The following is a 16,436-nucleotide window of genomic DNA, read 5'->3' on the forward strand; positions in this document are numbered from 1 at the left end:
TCAGATTTGAACCTAGGACCTCCCATCTCTAGGCTTGGGTAGACAATTTTTACAATTTAAAAGGTTAAGGACATATAGCACAAAGTTTTCAAATATCAAAATACATTTTAATCTTTATTGTAAATTTCACGTAGTCAATGATTTTCACAAAAAACTCTTTTATACATTAGCCAATCTGTGGCTGTAATTTAACCAGGATTTGATGGAGTACTGCCCCAAATTCATTAAGTCATTTCCTGAAAAATCTGTCAATAAATTTGATATGTGATCAACTATTTGTCACCCTTGTACAAATTATATTTACAAAACTAAAACCTCTTTTAATTTCATTACTGATTGCTTTTGTATTGCTGCAGAGATTAGAACATTGTCTGACTAATTATATTTACAAAATCCCCCAAATTGTTAAAATCAACTTACTTTTAAAATTTCACTACTATATATATTTCCAGCAGCTTTTCATAGTTTTTAAAAAACCCTTACTCTCTGTTTTAGTATTAATTTCAAGACAGAAGAGCAGAAAGCGCAGGGCAATCATGCATGATGATTAAGTGACTCACCCTGGGCCACACAGCTAGGAATGGTCTATGGTCAAATTTGAACCCGGTCCTTCTAACAAACTCCAAGTCCAGAGTTCTATCCAGCTGTCCCTCAAAACAAAGTTTTCCTAAGGCTAAGCAGGTGGATCTAATAAATAATAGTAGTTTAAAACCCTTTCATCATTTCTGTTAAAAGGATTAAGCTCATCTGTTGAATTATTTTTCAAGTAACATTCCAAAGAAGAGGACTAAATTGATTGTGTTTATGAAATTAATATGACTTATGACAATGTCTTTAAAACTTATCTGACTTAAATTTTCAACAAGTTCCATACTTATCTACCCTTTGACCCAGCCATAGCACTGCTGGGTCTGTACCCCAAAGAGATAATGGACAAAAAGACTTGTACAAAAATATTCATAGCTGCGCTCTTTGTGGTGGCCCAAAACTGGAAAACGAGGGGATGCCCATCAATTGGGGAATGGCTGAGCAAATTGTGGTATATGTTGGTGATGGAGTACTATTGTGCTAAAAGGAATAATAAAGTGGAGAAGTTCCATGGAGACTGGAACAACCTCCAGGAAGTGATACAGAGCGAGAGGAGCAGAACCAGGAGAACATGGTACACAGAGACTAATACACTGTGGTATAATCGAACGTAATGGACTTCTCCATTAGTGGCAGTGTAATGTCCCTGAACAACTTGCAGGGATCCAGGAGAAAAAAACACCATTCATAAGCAAAGGATAAACTATGGGAGTGGAAACACCGAGAAAAAGCAACTGCCCGAATACAGAGGTTGAGGGGACATGACAGAGGATAGACTCTAAATGAACACTCTAATGCAAATACTATCAACAAAGCAATGGGTTCAAATCAAGAAAACATCTAATGCCCAGTGGACTTACGCGACGGCTATGGGGGGTGGGGGGGAGGAAAAGAAAATGACCTATGTCTTTAACAAATAATGCTTGGAAATGATCAAATAAAATATATTAAAAAAAAAAAACAAGTTCCATACTTTCCAATACTAATTTTTATATTTTCTAAGGTGCTTATAAAGTATATTAGTTTTTTTGCACTTTCTGAATGCTGAACTTAATGGCAATGCAATTGAAAGTAATGAAACCTCCTAAAGAATGCCAATCATTAAAGATCTTGTAAGAAATTAATGTCAACTCATCATTTTTCTACACCAAAATAAGGAAAAATGAAAGTAAAATCTTGTATGTCCGCACCATGCAGCAGCAGCAGCTACTAAACTATATGCTACCCTTGCTGGTTCCACACAGTACCAGCCCAATCTTAATAATTTCATTTTCAAAAAACCCCATAGTTTCTAGTTTGGTTTGACTTTTATTAGATTGGATAGATTAAATTTTATTCAAGAAATTTCATTCATTCATTCATTGGAAGGTAACTGCAGTTTATTCACTACCATCTGTTGGGGAGATCCAAAGAGTACTATGAAGAATCTAATAAGACCTTCCAAATAAATGAACATAGCTTTTAACACTTGATTTATTATTATTAATTAATTAACAACATTTCCCCATGGTTACAAGAGTCATGTTCTTTCCCTCCCCTCTTCTGGAGCTGAGAAGCAATTCCACTGGGTATATACATGTATCATTGTTCAAAATCTTTTTCCATGTTATTAAAATTTGCAATAGTGATCATTTAAAGTAAAATTCCTGAAATACCCACTGAACCATGTGATTAATGACACGTTTTTCTTCTGCATCAGAAATATCTTTTGTTTTATGGAAAATTTTCTAACAACCCTATTTCCCAGCATTGTCAGAGGAAAATGTTTAAATTCACCTTCAAGTGCTGATTAAATTAAAATTACTTAAAGTAAACAATGTAGGTATTAAAAATATTTTCTAACAAATTCTTTTAAAGCAACAAGTAACATTAATTATTCAGTAGCTGACTGAAGTAAGCACTGGAAATAAATCATGATAGTGCTTTTCTGTGAAATTTTAGATATCAATTATGATACATATTTTTGCATTTTCTTCTATAATATTCTTAACTATATTAATTCCTTTTGCAATGTTTCCTGTTATTAATAGTACTAATAGCATTTATATAGTATTTTAAAGTTTGCACAGCACTTTATATTTTCATTTGATCTTCACTCTGGGAGATAGATGCCATTATTATTCCCATTTATTATCAGCTGAGGAGAAACTAGAATTTGAACTGTTTTTCTGATGCCAGGCCCAGTGCTCTATCTGCAGTAGCACCTGGGTATTTTTGTATTACTATATTATACAAGGAAACAATTGCCTGTACCTACTCTATTTTTTTCTTTTAATTCTATTACTCCCTCAATATTGACGTGCTATTTCATTTTAGTACATTATAAATAGTACTGAAAATCTTTATGATAGAACTTTTTGGTAAATCTTTAAAAAATAGGGTTTCCTATTTTTTGCCCCCACAGAGAAGCTTGCCTACTGGTTTTATGATTGCCTTTTGGAACTGCTAAATATACATTCCATTCCTTAGATGCATAGATACACTTTTCTTGCTGTCACTTGTTAATATAAAATTGTGGGGCCAGGCCAGAGGTTTTAATGGTTTATTAACAGACAGGAGAAGGTAAGAGAGGAGTTGGAGGTAGATTTCTCTTTAAAAAAGGATTAATCTGATTATAGCATCTCCATTTAGCTGGCTTTTGGCCTATATATTCTTCCAGCAGTAGCATAGGGTGCCCTTCTATTCAAGAGCAGAAGTAAAGAGAGCACCATGCTTCTCCTCTGGTCTTATATCCTCTAAGACCCGACCCCCCCCCCCCCCACCCCATACACTGATGCTCCAGCTGACACCAGGGGACGTCATTAGAGGATGCCATCTTCGACATCAAACAGGATGGAGGTAATTTTTCTCATGTACACACCTAAGTACTGACCAAACAATCCTTACATCTTAATTTACCTTCTTTCATTTGAAGCCTTTGAATGATTCTGTAAACATACTTGTTTTTCATTCCAACTATCTGGAAGTACAAGATTATCTCTTTCTTCCTTTGAAAAAGATAATGTTTTTTTTCAATGAAGGGTCATTCAACAGATTCAAAATTTGGTTCTGCTGGCTTTGATGCTCCATAATGACTTGTGTTCTTATTAATTTCTATTTTCATGTTCTTCACATTTTAAAAAAGAGCTCACTGGTGTTCTGGCATTGTAGAGAACAGAATCTGAAAGAAAATTTAGTTATGTTAGTAAAATTCAAGCTACCACTTGATAGCTAACAGGAAATTTGTTAATATCTTCATATATTTTTAGAAATTACAAATTTTAAGTTAAAACACTGATTTTCCAGTTTAAACCTTTAACATATCAGTGTGAGTTGCTATTTATTGCAAAATTTCTATAATTCCATCACCAATAACTGCCACAAAATCAGACTATAAATAAATATTTGATAATCTGATTCACCAAAGACCCTCACACCGCTAAATAAATGTGATTCCAAGGTGAGGGACTTGTTTGTTAAGAGTAAAATTTCAAATACTTGAATAATTCCACAATTTTCTGTGCTATTTATTTACAATGTAATGGCTACAAACACAATACATTTAAAAGTTTAATCTGCATCATTAACATTTTTTCCTATCACCTTTTAAAGTCTAGACAATCAACAAAGCAATAAACCATGCTCTGATATTTAGTGTTCACTAATTTCTATAGTATGAATACTCCCATCATGGCCAATTTCAGATTACCAATGTGATGTCACTGAATGTGGAGCTGAGAAGAGATGATGCACAGAAGTACACCATTATGTAGTATTTCTACTATTATATATTACATAATTATATATAAAGATATATAAAGATAATATATACATCAAAATTCAAAATCATAAATAAAATCTAGTAAAATAATTCATCATGAGTATTTATTGCCTTTGTTTTTAAAATAGTATTTAATTGTAAATTTATATAATTTAAAATTCAACAATGTCTCTGTTTAATAATTGGCTTGCAAAATTCCTGGAAATTTAACAATTGGCTTGTAAGAGTTGATATGAGCCAGCACCACACATTCCTGTATGCTATAGGAGGTAAGAGTAAGGAAACAGCTTTTAAAGCTCAGTGATCCAAAATACCTTCTTATCTAGAGCTGACAAAATAAGACTGGGAAGGTGTGAGAATAGGTTGAGGAAAATCTTTTCCAAAAGCAAAGATTAACAAAAGTATGTAAAATAAAAAAATATTAACAACACCATAAGAATGAACAAATTACTTCCCTTTCCTTTCTCTTCCCACACCCCTTGTTGTAGGCTAGGCCTGAATCAGGACAAACTAGTCTTTCAGGCTTAGAATAGGAAAATGAGATGCTCATAAACCACCTTAATATTTAACAAAAAACTAACTTGCCAGTAGCATGGAGAATTTATTCAGTAAGGACATAAAATTTGTTACAGTGACCTGCCTGATCATCAGAAGCATGTGCCAGCTATGCCTGAGGAGTCTTTGGTTCCTTGTTAGTGGGTTTTTGAAGTCAGGTAACCAGGAAGAAAACTGTATCAGTGGTATGGAGACATTCCCCTGGAACAATTAATTCTTAAAGATGATTTCATCGCCTTTAGGGAAAACACAGCCTACTTGGTAAAGCCCTTCAAATCTTACTGCCACGGGTCCAAACAGTTTAGTGGGTGGTGCTACTCCTACCATATATGACTCCTTAGTTGACAAGGTGCTAAAGCATTCTTAGAAGTTGTTCGTACACATTCTCATTTCTACCCTAAGAATCTTAAGAGTTTATGTTTCCTGAGTATTCTGTTTAGAAACTGCTTTATTCTCAACAACCCTATAGAGTAGTTGAAGTTACCATTTTATAGATGGGGATGCTGAAGCTCTGAGGAGTTAAATGACTTTCTCAGAGTCAGCTAACATTGGAACTCTGATCAGCTAAATCGAGTTAGTGATCTCACACTGATTAGACTATGGAAATTATTTTAGTTTCATAATCTATGTCTCCATTATCCCCTCTCACTTCCCCACTTTAACAGATTAAGGAAACTGAAGTTTAAAGAAAGGTTAGTGTCACCGAGCTAATTAGTGGTAAAGCTAGGACTAGAACAGTATGACTCAATGGGGGAAAAGAAGCATTTATTAAGCATCTATTATGTTATCAGTAGCTATGCTAAATACTTCACAAAGAGTATGTCATTTGAATCTCACAACTCTGTTAAGGTAGGTGATATTATTCCCATTTTACAGTTGGGGAAAATTAAGGCAGAGGTTAACTGGCTGCTCAAGGTCACAAGTTATTTATTAAGTGTTTGAGGCTGTAATGGTTAAAATTATGAGACTGGCCTTAAAATAATAAAGTTTATTAGAATCACTTGGATAAGTAAAAGATGAGAAACAGGTAGAAAGATAAGAGTAAAATAGTCTAATCTATTTCCCATGTGGGTGCTCTTAGCTTGACCTCCAACAGCCCCATGGCAGATCTTTTATTGTCCAGTTCAAATTCAGAGTCAGTCACATGACCTATGCTCTGGGACCAGCCTAAGTGATGTAAATGACATAGCTCCCAGGAATGCAGGGACACAAGTAGGACAACATCCCATGGGTGATAGTAGGAGAGGATTCCCTCCACACAAGGCTGAACTTCAACACATCTTCCTGACTTAGGGTTTTAACCACTCTGCTACCTAGCTGTGTGCATTATCTAGGACAACATTTAGCACAGCCATGGATATAAATATTTTGGTGTACATTGGACCTTCTCTCTCTTTTATTTCTTTGTGGTATATGCCAGAAGTAAGATATCTAAATATTAAGGACATTTTGGTTACCATCTTCACATAATTCCATACTCCTTTCTAGAATGGTTGGATAAATTCATAGCTCCAAAGGTGTATATTAGTGTAGATTCATCTTTCTATAACCCCTCCAACAGTGACTATTCCCATCTTGTCTTCTTTATCAATTTACTGAGTGAGGGAAAACTCACTTCAGAGTTGTTTTATTTTACATTTTCCCATAAAATTTACAGAAGTTTTTCATATGATTGTTGCTAACAGTTACAATTTTTGAGAACCCTATGCTCACATCCTTTGCCTACATATTCATCAGGCAATAGCTTTTGGAATTATAGGTTTGTGTGATATTAGTTCCCTATCTTGGATAATAGCCAAACTTGATATTAAAAAAAGTAGTTAAAAGAATTAAAATTTTTTTTAAAAGCTCCTAATATATGCAAAACATTTAGAAAATGAATGTCTAAAAACTTTTTGCATCATTAAAATGATTCTGTTACTGAAAATAGGATGTGCATAATCTTTTAAGAATTTTCCTATCTACATACTTTTAAAGATTGGAAATACAATTTTCTGAGCTGTCAAAAAATTTCCCAAATGAAGTTTCATTGAATTTTGAACCTATTTTTTAAGAGTATAAAAACATTTCAACTTTTGGTTATTTGGCAAAATAACTGGTTGATATCAAGGAATACAGACATTTGCTAATGGAAATTCCAAAAACCTTTCACATCATTTGTGATTTAAAAAATGCACTTCTACTTTGTTATTTTTCTTTGTGTGGAATCCTTTTCATCTATGGAAGTCATTAAAATCAAATACCTAAATAAACTGTAACTAGAGCTAATGTATGCAATGTAGCATATATTTATATTTGGGAAATATTTGGGAATGTGCTCAAAATAACTTACTGATTGGGGTACAATAAAAATGTTTGGAGAACACCAATCTAATGACATACTAGGGCTTTAAGTTGGAAGAACAATGGCAGAGATGGCTCCTCTTATGAAGAACTAACTGAAACTGGAAGCAAAAAGCAGAGAAAAGTTTTCTCCTCAGGGGTTCAAGGATTGGTTGTTACAGTGGAAGCAGCAGAGAAAAAATAGTAGTTATCATGTAATACCTGCTGGTAGCAATGTCTGACAAACTGGCAAGGGACTAGGTGCCTGAAAGAAAGACAAATGGATAACCGAAGGCCCAGATGAGAGAATGAGACGACATATCAGTGGCTTTGGAGAATCAGAAGTGTGAATTTCAGCTACATGTGTTCTCTAGGTATAGGCTTTTCCATGAATATTCCTTAGATGTGCACCCCCCCCCCCATGGAGTGTTTACTGGTGGAAGGATATACTCCAGGATTGTGAGGAAATTTTATTGCTACTTTCTATTCTATGCTATTTCATAATGTAAAGAAAGCTCCTCAATATAGAAGACTTAAGTCTTATATATAACAAGCCCACATATCAAAGTGGCATACTTACATATAACAATATGGTTTAATAAAAACATATGGTGGCCTCAATGTTTCTTCTAGGTTGAGAGGAAAATTATAATAATGTATATATATACTTTCTGTCTTTCTCACGAAAATTCAGGGTCTCCCTTTCTCCAACGTCAGCTTCTAATGAATAATAAAAGTATCTCCCTCTAAGGTTATAAGCTCTTTCCTAGGCTTTCCCTAACATTAATGTCAGAGTAGATAATCACTTGTTTTTAGAAAAACAAACCAAAAAACCAAAGGATAAAAATGATCACATAGGAAACAAAAACTTAGGCTCTAACCATAAGCTCTTCCATGTCTTAGGCTTAGTTCCTCAGCTATGATTAGCACCCATCAAATAATAGCGACTTGAAGAGGAGCAGGGGCAGGAAGTATCATTCTTACCCCTCTGTACACTCTAACTCCTATTCATGACCGGTCAAGATGGATTCCTTGTGTCTTTCTTTTCCCCCAGAATACTCTTCCAATGCCACATTTAAACATCACACAGGTCCAAGTTTAAACATCACAGGTAAAATCTAGATTATCACAGCTCCTTCCAGCATCTGTTTCCACGGAAACATCTCAGAAGTACAGTGTTACAATTAAACATCTTTATTTCTAATTGCCTTCTGGCAATTTAGTAAAAGTTAAACATATAGGGTGGGGCCTCTTAGCTAAGGCTTAAAAACAAATAACCCAAAATACATTTCTTCTAAGAATCATTACTAAGTATTCGCAGAAGAGCAGTAAGGGCTAGACAACCTGACCAGGGTTGAACAGTTAGATATGAATCCAGGACCTCCTGCCTGGGGGGGAGGGGGGAGGCTCTCTATCCCCTGAGCCACCTTAGCTGCCCCTCTTAATCATGGTTTTAAAGAGATTAAAAACCACTTGCTATGGTTTTTGAAAAGAACCAAAACACATGGAACTGAGGCCTATCTATAGATTTCACCAACACCAAAGTAAAGAACTCCTTGCTACCTTTTGCTTCCATACAAAACCTCTCAAACTGCTCATGATTCTTTTGTGACTTTTCCCTTTACATTAAGGCTACCCTGGATTTTAATTTTAACCTAATTTTGTCTATCTAAAAATGGACGAGTGTGTCAGAGTATGATTTCTTTCAGACCTGTGTGCTACTAGGGCAAGGCTTCTTAAATCTTTTTTGTGTCATGGAACCCTGTGACAGTCTGGTAAAACCTACATACCCTTCTCAGAATAATGTTTTTAAGTAACTTAAATGCTACATTTCAGTTTAGAGACAATTGAAAATAAAGATGTAATTATTTTGTATCTATGTTTGAAGACCTTCTAAAATCCGCCCACAGATAAAATAAAAACCCACTTTGGGGATTTACAAATCTCAGGTTAAGAACTGTTCTTGGGAATAGCACTGCTGTTTCTCCCATCCACATACAAAAGAAAATCAAGGACCTGTTATGGAGAACTGGCTGTATACAGATTTCTCCTTAAAAAAAAAAAAAAAAGCTTCTCCAAATTGATATGCAGACCTATGTCAGGGGAAAGCTGTTTTCTCTAGAAACATGAAGCCAATTCAAAACTACTCTGTGCAGAATATCTGTTTATTTTCCTTGACACTTAGGGACCTCACTGCCTTCTGACAAATACAATAAAGGTTGTAAGACTTTTGAAACTCATGAAACCATTATTCAACAAAGTCTACAAAGTAACCTGTGTCATTTCTTTTAAAATAAAGTTATTAAAGAACTTCACCCCAACCTCTCACCTCAGAAGGACTACTCAACCTCTCAAGAACTAGTGTAATCTTATCTGCTTTTTGCAGTATATGATAATAGTTGTAGTCACAGTCTTCATCAATTGATGTAGTGCTTTTTTTTCCTAACCCATAAAGCAAAATAAATTAATATGACAAGAATTTATTTCAAAGTAAAATTATAATATTCTGCTGGTAATTATTTATATTTAAAATGCATTTGCAGGGAAGTACAGTAGGTGGAGAACCAAGCCTGGAGTTGGGAGGACCTGGATTCACATATGCCTTCAGATACTTCCTAGCTGGGCAAGTCACATAATCTTGATTACCTAACTCATGTCCTTTTTTCTGACTTAGTAAGAAATAAAGTACATTTGCAATTAGAAGAAAAGGTTTGTCAAATCAATTTTCTTATAATCTTTTTTTTATAGGAAGCACATTTTAGAAAAAAAAATTTTGGGGGAGGGGGGTCATGAAGCATATATCTTTGGTCCCACCTTGGACAGTCACAAATACAGAGGAGCATCTTCCTTCAACTATGATTAATGTAACCTCTGACTTACTACTTGACAGTCTCCAGCAAGCTCTTCACTCACTTTTTGGAGGTATTCTTGAGAGCAGTTTGAATTAAAAACTTTTTAACCTGTCAACTGTTGATGAGGGCCATGTCTAGAACAATGCTGAAAACATATGCAGGCCATCTCCTATTTGTTGTCCCCCCCACCCTCCCACTCTGTTAAGACTTTGAAGTTTGGTTGAGAAAATACAATCCTATTTTATTCTTTTTGTAAAACAGAATAGTATCTGGCTTTTGCTTTGGGTCATTCCCTATTGGAATATGATCTGGATGGAGGTACCATAAGAATCACAAACTGTAGATTTTAAAACCAGTTTCATGTAATAGCTTATGTGTTGTTACTTCTGCAAGTTCTCTACTGTAGGGACAAATAGTGCCAACTGTGCCGCACCTTTGCTTTGCAAGACTTGAAGAAAGCTCAAGGGACAAAATGATTGCCACAGGCTATATTGTATCCTTTGTTGAACAGTGATTTAGTGAGTTTTAAAATTCTGTACACTGGTATCATAGTTTCTAACATCTTTCTCCAAACACAAGAATCCACTGAGTAGGAAAGATGTGTGCAGGTATATTTTTAGTGTCTCCTGCACACCAAAACTTCAGGAAAAATTTGCCTAGTTTGTCATATACTGAATAAATTTACAGTGTGTCTTGCAAAAAGCTGGAACTGTACATCAACTGTTAAGTATATATCAGGAGTAAACGCCTTCTGACAATTGGAGGGGAAAAAAAAAAGAATTCCATAGTGAGGATGCTAGATAAAACTTGTCTGGAGACAGATTTGTTTTTTCTTTTAGTTTTCAGATCTAAGTGAGGGCACCTCATTATATCTAGGAATCAAATACACGGCATACTTTTATTCAACAACCCCAGAAGCTGTTCCTCATACTTTTCAAAGGTAGAGAGCTCTTCCACTGATAAGACTAGAGCAACAATAATACTTACTAATAGACTTTTCTAATTAATTTACTCTCACAGACCAGTTAGGAATTTTCTTGTTACATTTTGGCCCTCAGCACTGATATGTTTCTAAGCAGGCTCACCAAATATATTTCAAAAAGAAGAAGAAACAGGACTTTTCTTGATGACATGGGTTACAGGATATACAATACATCTATTGCCTGAGAAAAAGCAGGCCAATGTTAAGAGAAACCATCTTAACCTTTCAAACATTATTGTGTTTCATCTTTTTTAGTTGTGAATATGGGGCTAATGAGAACTACATTGTTCATTACTATTTGGATTGTCAGTTGAAGAAAGAATCCAGGGAAGAACTAATCTAGCTTGAATCAGATAAGAGATGCTCTTAGTCTGCTTTTCACATTACAACAGTATCACTGACATCACAGATTTCACCACATGAAAATTCACCATCACATATGTTGGGACGGGATATTTCTTATTAGTTCTAAAATCTGTTCAGATTCTCGTGGACATTTAATCATTAAAGATGCAAGCACTGTTATAGTATTATGACAACCAAACTATACATTCTGAAAATGGCAAGCCAAATGAAAAAAAAAATTTAGTGTTAAAAAGTAGAAACTAAATGCAATGATATACTTTCATTTTATTCTAAGAAAATTGTATTCACAAGGTTTATAAATATTTGACAAATCCTACTGATATTTTAAGGGGGGGGAAAGACTAACAGGGCCAAAGAAATGACCCAACAGAAATAAATGGAGGAGCATTTCTTCTTATTTATAACAAAAATACAGTGTTTAAGCAAGTGTCTGTTCCACATTATGGGGATTAGGAGTATAATACTCTCCAATATCTGGAAAATACAAGTAAAAATTTTCAGTCCTTCATTTCTATCAAAAAAGACATCTGAATTTTTTCTTTTTCTTTTATGAAGCGTTTACAGTACCTTGTTGTAAAATCTGGACTAAAAATTTGGTTATGGGCTATATGTAGATCAATGTTAAGTAAAAATATTATATGGAAAAAATGAATGCAAAATACAAAAAATTTCCAAATACGAAACAAATTTGAGAATAATAATGAATATACTACCCATATAACAGAAGACATTAAAAAAATAGCCTTTGAAATTCCCTATTGGTACCCATAATTAGCCTGTATTACATCTCTGCAATCTAACTTAAAATGAAGAAGTTGAATGCTGGTTTGATGATGGTGATGACAAAAGCTCATGAGCACAAGCGTTCACATATGAGACATACAATTCTTGCTGTACAGTTAAGATGCACACATATCACAGATAACACACCACTAATTTATTATACTGTATATGTCACCTTATTACAAATTATCACTAACTTATGGCATGTATTGACATTATCACTAATTCACTAAATTAATTTTCATTAAATGTACTACATTCTTGTCCTTTACATATCAGTGAAGGTGGATCATTACAAAGCTCTTTCTCAAAACTGTTTTGCTGATCAGGAGAAGGGCAGGAGTAGTACTCACTGGGGTGGGATCAAAGGTGGAAGGGTTCTGCTTCAGGAAATACATGGTGATTTCCACTTGGCTTTTCTGCCTCTCCATTTCTTTAAAAATGTTAGTGTAGGTAAGACATTGACTCCTCACACAACTGCTTGATTCTCAAGACACACATCATGAAGATAGTTTAACAGTCTAATACCTATATAAACCGTCTGCAATGTTATCCAATGTAAATCTATCCTCTGTAACTATTTCTTCTTCATTTGGCATCACTTCTTGTTTAGAAGTACTTAGCTCCATAAGCTCATCCTCCACAAATGCTTCTGGGTTAGTGTCAAGAGTTTTAGGAAACTCCCTAGCTGCTTCTAGATCAGCAGACACTACTGTTCCCATTACTTTTACATTGTATAGGCTAAGCCTTAAATAAAAAAAAAATTTTTTTTCAAACTAGCCTTTGCTGGTAGATCCTTGACTTTCATTTTCCTTTAGGGAATCACATAAGAACTTTGGCATCACACGAAAAGAATCTACAAGAATGCCTTCTTTAATACCAATCTTGCACCTAATGGAATGTTGTATTTTCTACCCAAGAGAGATGTGGGTCTTGTGGTTTATGCAAATATTCTGCAGTTGGTGTAGCTGCTGCAACAGCTTCAAGGATTTCCTTCTCTTTTTTCTTGATATACTTTATGGTCGACTCATAAATGCTACAATGGCAGCCAACCACAGAAGCCGTTTTGCCTGACTTCAGAAGCATATCTAACAATTCTACATTTTCCTTCAAGTACATCACTTTCCTGTTTCTTGGAAGCACGCTTCCAACTATTAAGAATACTATGCTTGGGACACATGATTTTAATAGAGGTTAGAGTTTATGGCATTTAAATGACCAAGATATGACAAACTAAAGATGTAAAGATCACTGAGAGATCATGGCAAGACACCACATGCAAAATTGCTGTACACATAGTTCGCATCCCCAAACTAGTACATAGAAAACTCAGTTCTTTTACTATAAATTTGACTTTAAGGGAAAAAAACTATAGCTGCGTATTCATGTTATTAGACAGTAAAATATATGCTATACAGGTAATATACATAACACACATACATTTTATGCATTTATGAGCTTCTAAAATTTTAAAGATAGCTCTACATTTCTAAGTTGTATTGTTTGCTGGTTTTTGTGTTTGTTTCTCAAACTTTAACTTTATATTTTATGTATTTCTATGTTCTGAATCTTTTTCTGTGTAGTCTGCTGGCTTTCACATGTCCTCTGTGTCTTCTGCAAAACTACAAAAAAATTCCCATCTAATTTCTTATGCCAACCTGTTATCTATTAAAATTGTGATGGGGAAAGTTGTGATATGGAAGGGTTACCTGTACATCATTGACCTTACATAGCTACATGTTTAATATCTTTGGATATGACAAGTCTTTATAATGTTAAGTAATTCTGCCCCTGCCTTATGGCTTCCTTGAATTCCTGACTGAAATCTCACTTCTTACGAGAAGTCTTGCCTATTCTTTCTTAATTATAGAGATTTCCCTGTGTTGATTACTTCCAGTTTATCCCCCATTCAACTTATCTGTACAATTATTTGCCTATTGGCTCCCCTATTAGATTGTAAGTTTCTCATGGGCAGGGACCTTTTTTGCCTTTCTTTGTATTCTCAGCACTTAGCACAATGTCTGGCACATGGGAGAAACATAATGTTTACTGATTAAAAACAAATATATAGACAATGTCATGAAGTATGAAGTAGAACAAAGGCTTTTTGAGTTTGAAGTATCTAAAAACATTTTTACATCAATTGACATGACTAGTAAATCTAGTGTTAACCAGATTATGGAAAAGTCTCTCTCTTTTAAACCCTTACCTTTTGTCTTAATATCAATACTGTGTATTTGTTCTAAGGCAGAGGAGTGGTAAGGACTAGGCAATGGGGGTTAAGTGACTTGCTCAAGGTTACATAGCTGGGAAGTATCTGAGGCTATATTTGAATCTAGGACTTCCCAACTCTGGGCCTGGCTCAATCCACTGAGACACCTAGCTGCCCCTTAATCTTTTGACTTTTGCCATACCATCCATCTATAAAATGTATTAGTTTGGGGGAAGAGGTGAATTCAGATTTAGATGAGATGTCCTATAAGCTCCATTTGAGCTCTGAAACCACTCTTCTATGACTTTATATAACAATCACTTTCATAAAAACTATACAGACAAAATTCACATTTTAATTTGTAGTCCTGACTTTCATATATTTATTTTCTTTTTTTCTTTTAAACCCTTATTTGCTGTCTTAGTAACAACCCTAAGATAGAAGTGCAAGGGTGCATAAGTGCAAAGGGGGTGATGTGACTCATAAAGGGTCACACAGCTAGGAATATTTGAGGCCAGATATGAACCCGAGTCCTCCCAACTCCAGGCCTGGTGCTCTATCCACTGAGCTAATAATTAGCTGCTCCTGTTCAATTATTTTTAATAGTTTGAATATTTCACCATAAGCTAAAATTGTCAAAAACAAAAGTCACCTTTATCATCAAAATAACAGTGCCCCAAGGCCCAAACTTCAGAACAATCTTCTACTCCATTTCTCAATCCCTGAAGAACAAGACACTCACCTAATCCTAATGATACTCCCTCTTTCCAGTTTCAACACCATCCTAGATCAGAAATTTATCAATTTATGTCTAGACCACAAAGCTTAAGAACTAGTTTGCCTTCCATCTCCTCACCTGTCCAGACCTTCAATCCTGGATATCCAACAAACTTTCCAAAAACATACTCTATTCCTGTCACCCTTGCTACAATGTAAAAACAAAAACAACAGTACTACCTTTAATGGCTTTCCATCACTTAAAGAACAAATCAATCTGGCCTAAAATATATTTCTGGCCTCAATGCCTATTTGCTTCCCAAACACTCCACTCTAGTCAAACTGATTTACTCACACTTTGCCAAACACACTTCAATCTTTCTTCTCTCCAAGTCTTCACTAGTTTCATTCCGAAAGAATACTTTAATAATTCTGCTCTGCATTCCCATTCATTTCAATATCATCCTCTGAACCCATTTTTGATAAAGCCCTTTTTCTTGCCAAATCCTTTTCCTACACATTTTTCTGACTTACCTAATGTTGTTTTTGTGACTATAAAATTTGACAGTTGTGATATTGCTTCCAATGTTATCTTAAAAAATAAACTTTCTATTCCTGGTAAATATCAGGAATTTAAAAACACATTTATATATCATCTTTTTATATATCACAGGCTCTTTGAGGAACTCTTTTATTTCTTTGCATTCACCAGAATAACTGGGCTAGTGATTTACATTTCAAAGTATGCTATATTATCAGTTTGCTACAAATATGTATCCCCTCCACAATCTGAAATTTTTAGGTGTGACCTATTGATAAAGGAAAACTGAGGCCTATGATTTCAAGTGATTATGCAATTCAAATATGTAAAAATGCAGCAAAAGGAAACTTGCCCCTGGTTGGAAATTAATCTAATATTTAATTTTCTTTAGAAAGAAATTATCTTGTTGGGAAATTTTTTGGATCTACTATTGGTGTCAAATTCATTCCTCAATATCATTTGAAATTATTACAAATACTATTATACAATAGAGAGAAAATTATTTCTTGCCCAACTTTACATATGCAATAGCTATGCCACACAACAGTAAAAACAAAAAAATTTTTAAAGTTTTTTTTTGTATCACTTACCAGAAACATTCCAAGAAACAATAAAAAACATCCAGATCTCAGTACTAAGCGCCTTTGATGACTTTTCTCCATAAAATATCAGGATAAACCTGAAAGACAAAGAATTACTTATTTCCAAAATGTCAAATAACACATATGTTCAAAATATAAAAAAAAAAGTCTAAATAG

The sequence above is a fragment of the Monodelphis domestica genome, chromosome 1 (assembly GCF_027887165.1).
Source record: "Monodelphis domestica isolate mMonDom1 chromosome 1, mMonDom1.pri, whole genome shotgun sequence".
Classification (NCBI taxonomy): Eukaryota; Metazoa; Chordata; class Mammalia; order Didelphimorphia; family Didelphidae; genus Monodelphis; species Monodelphis domestica.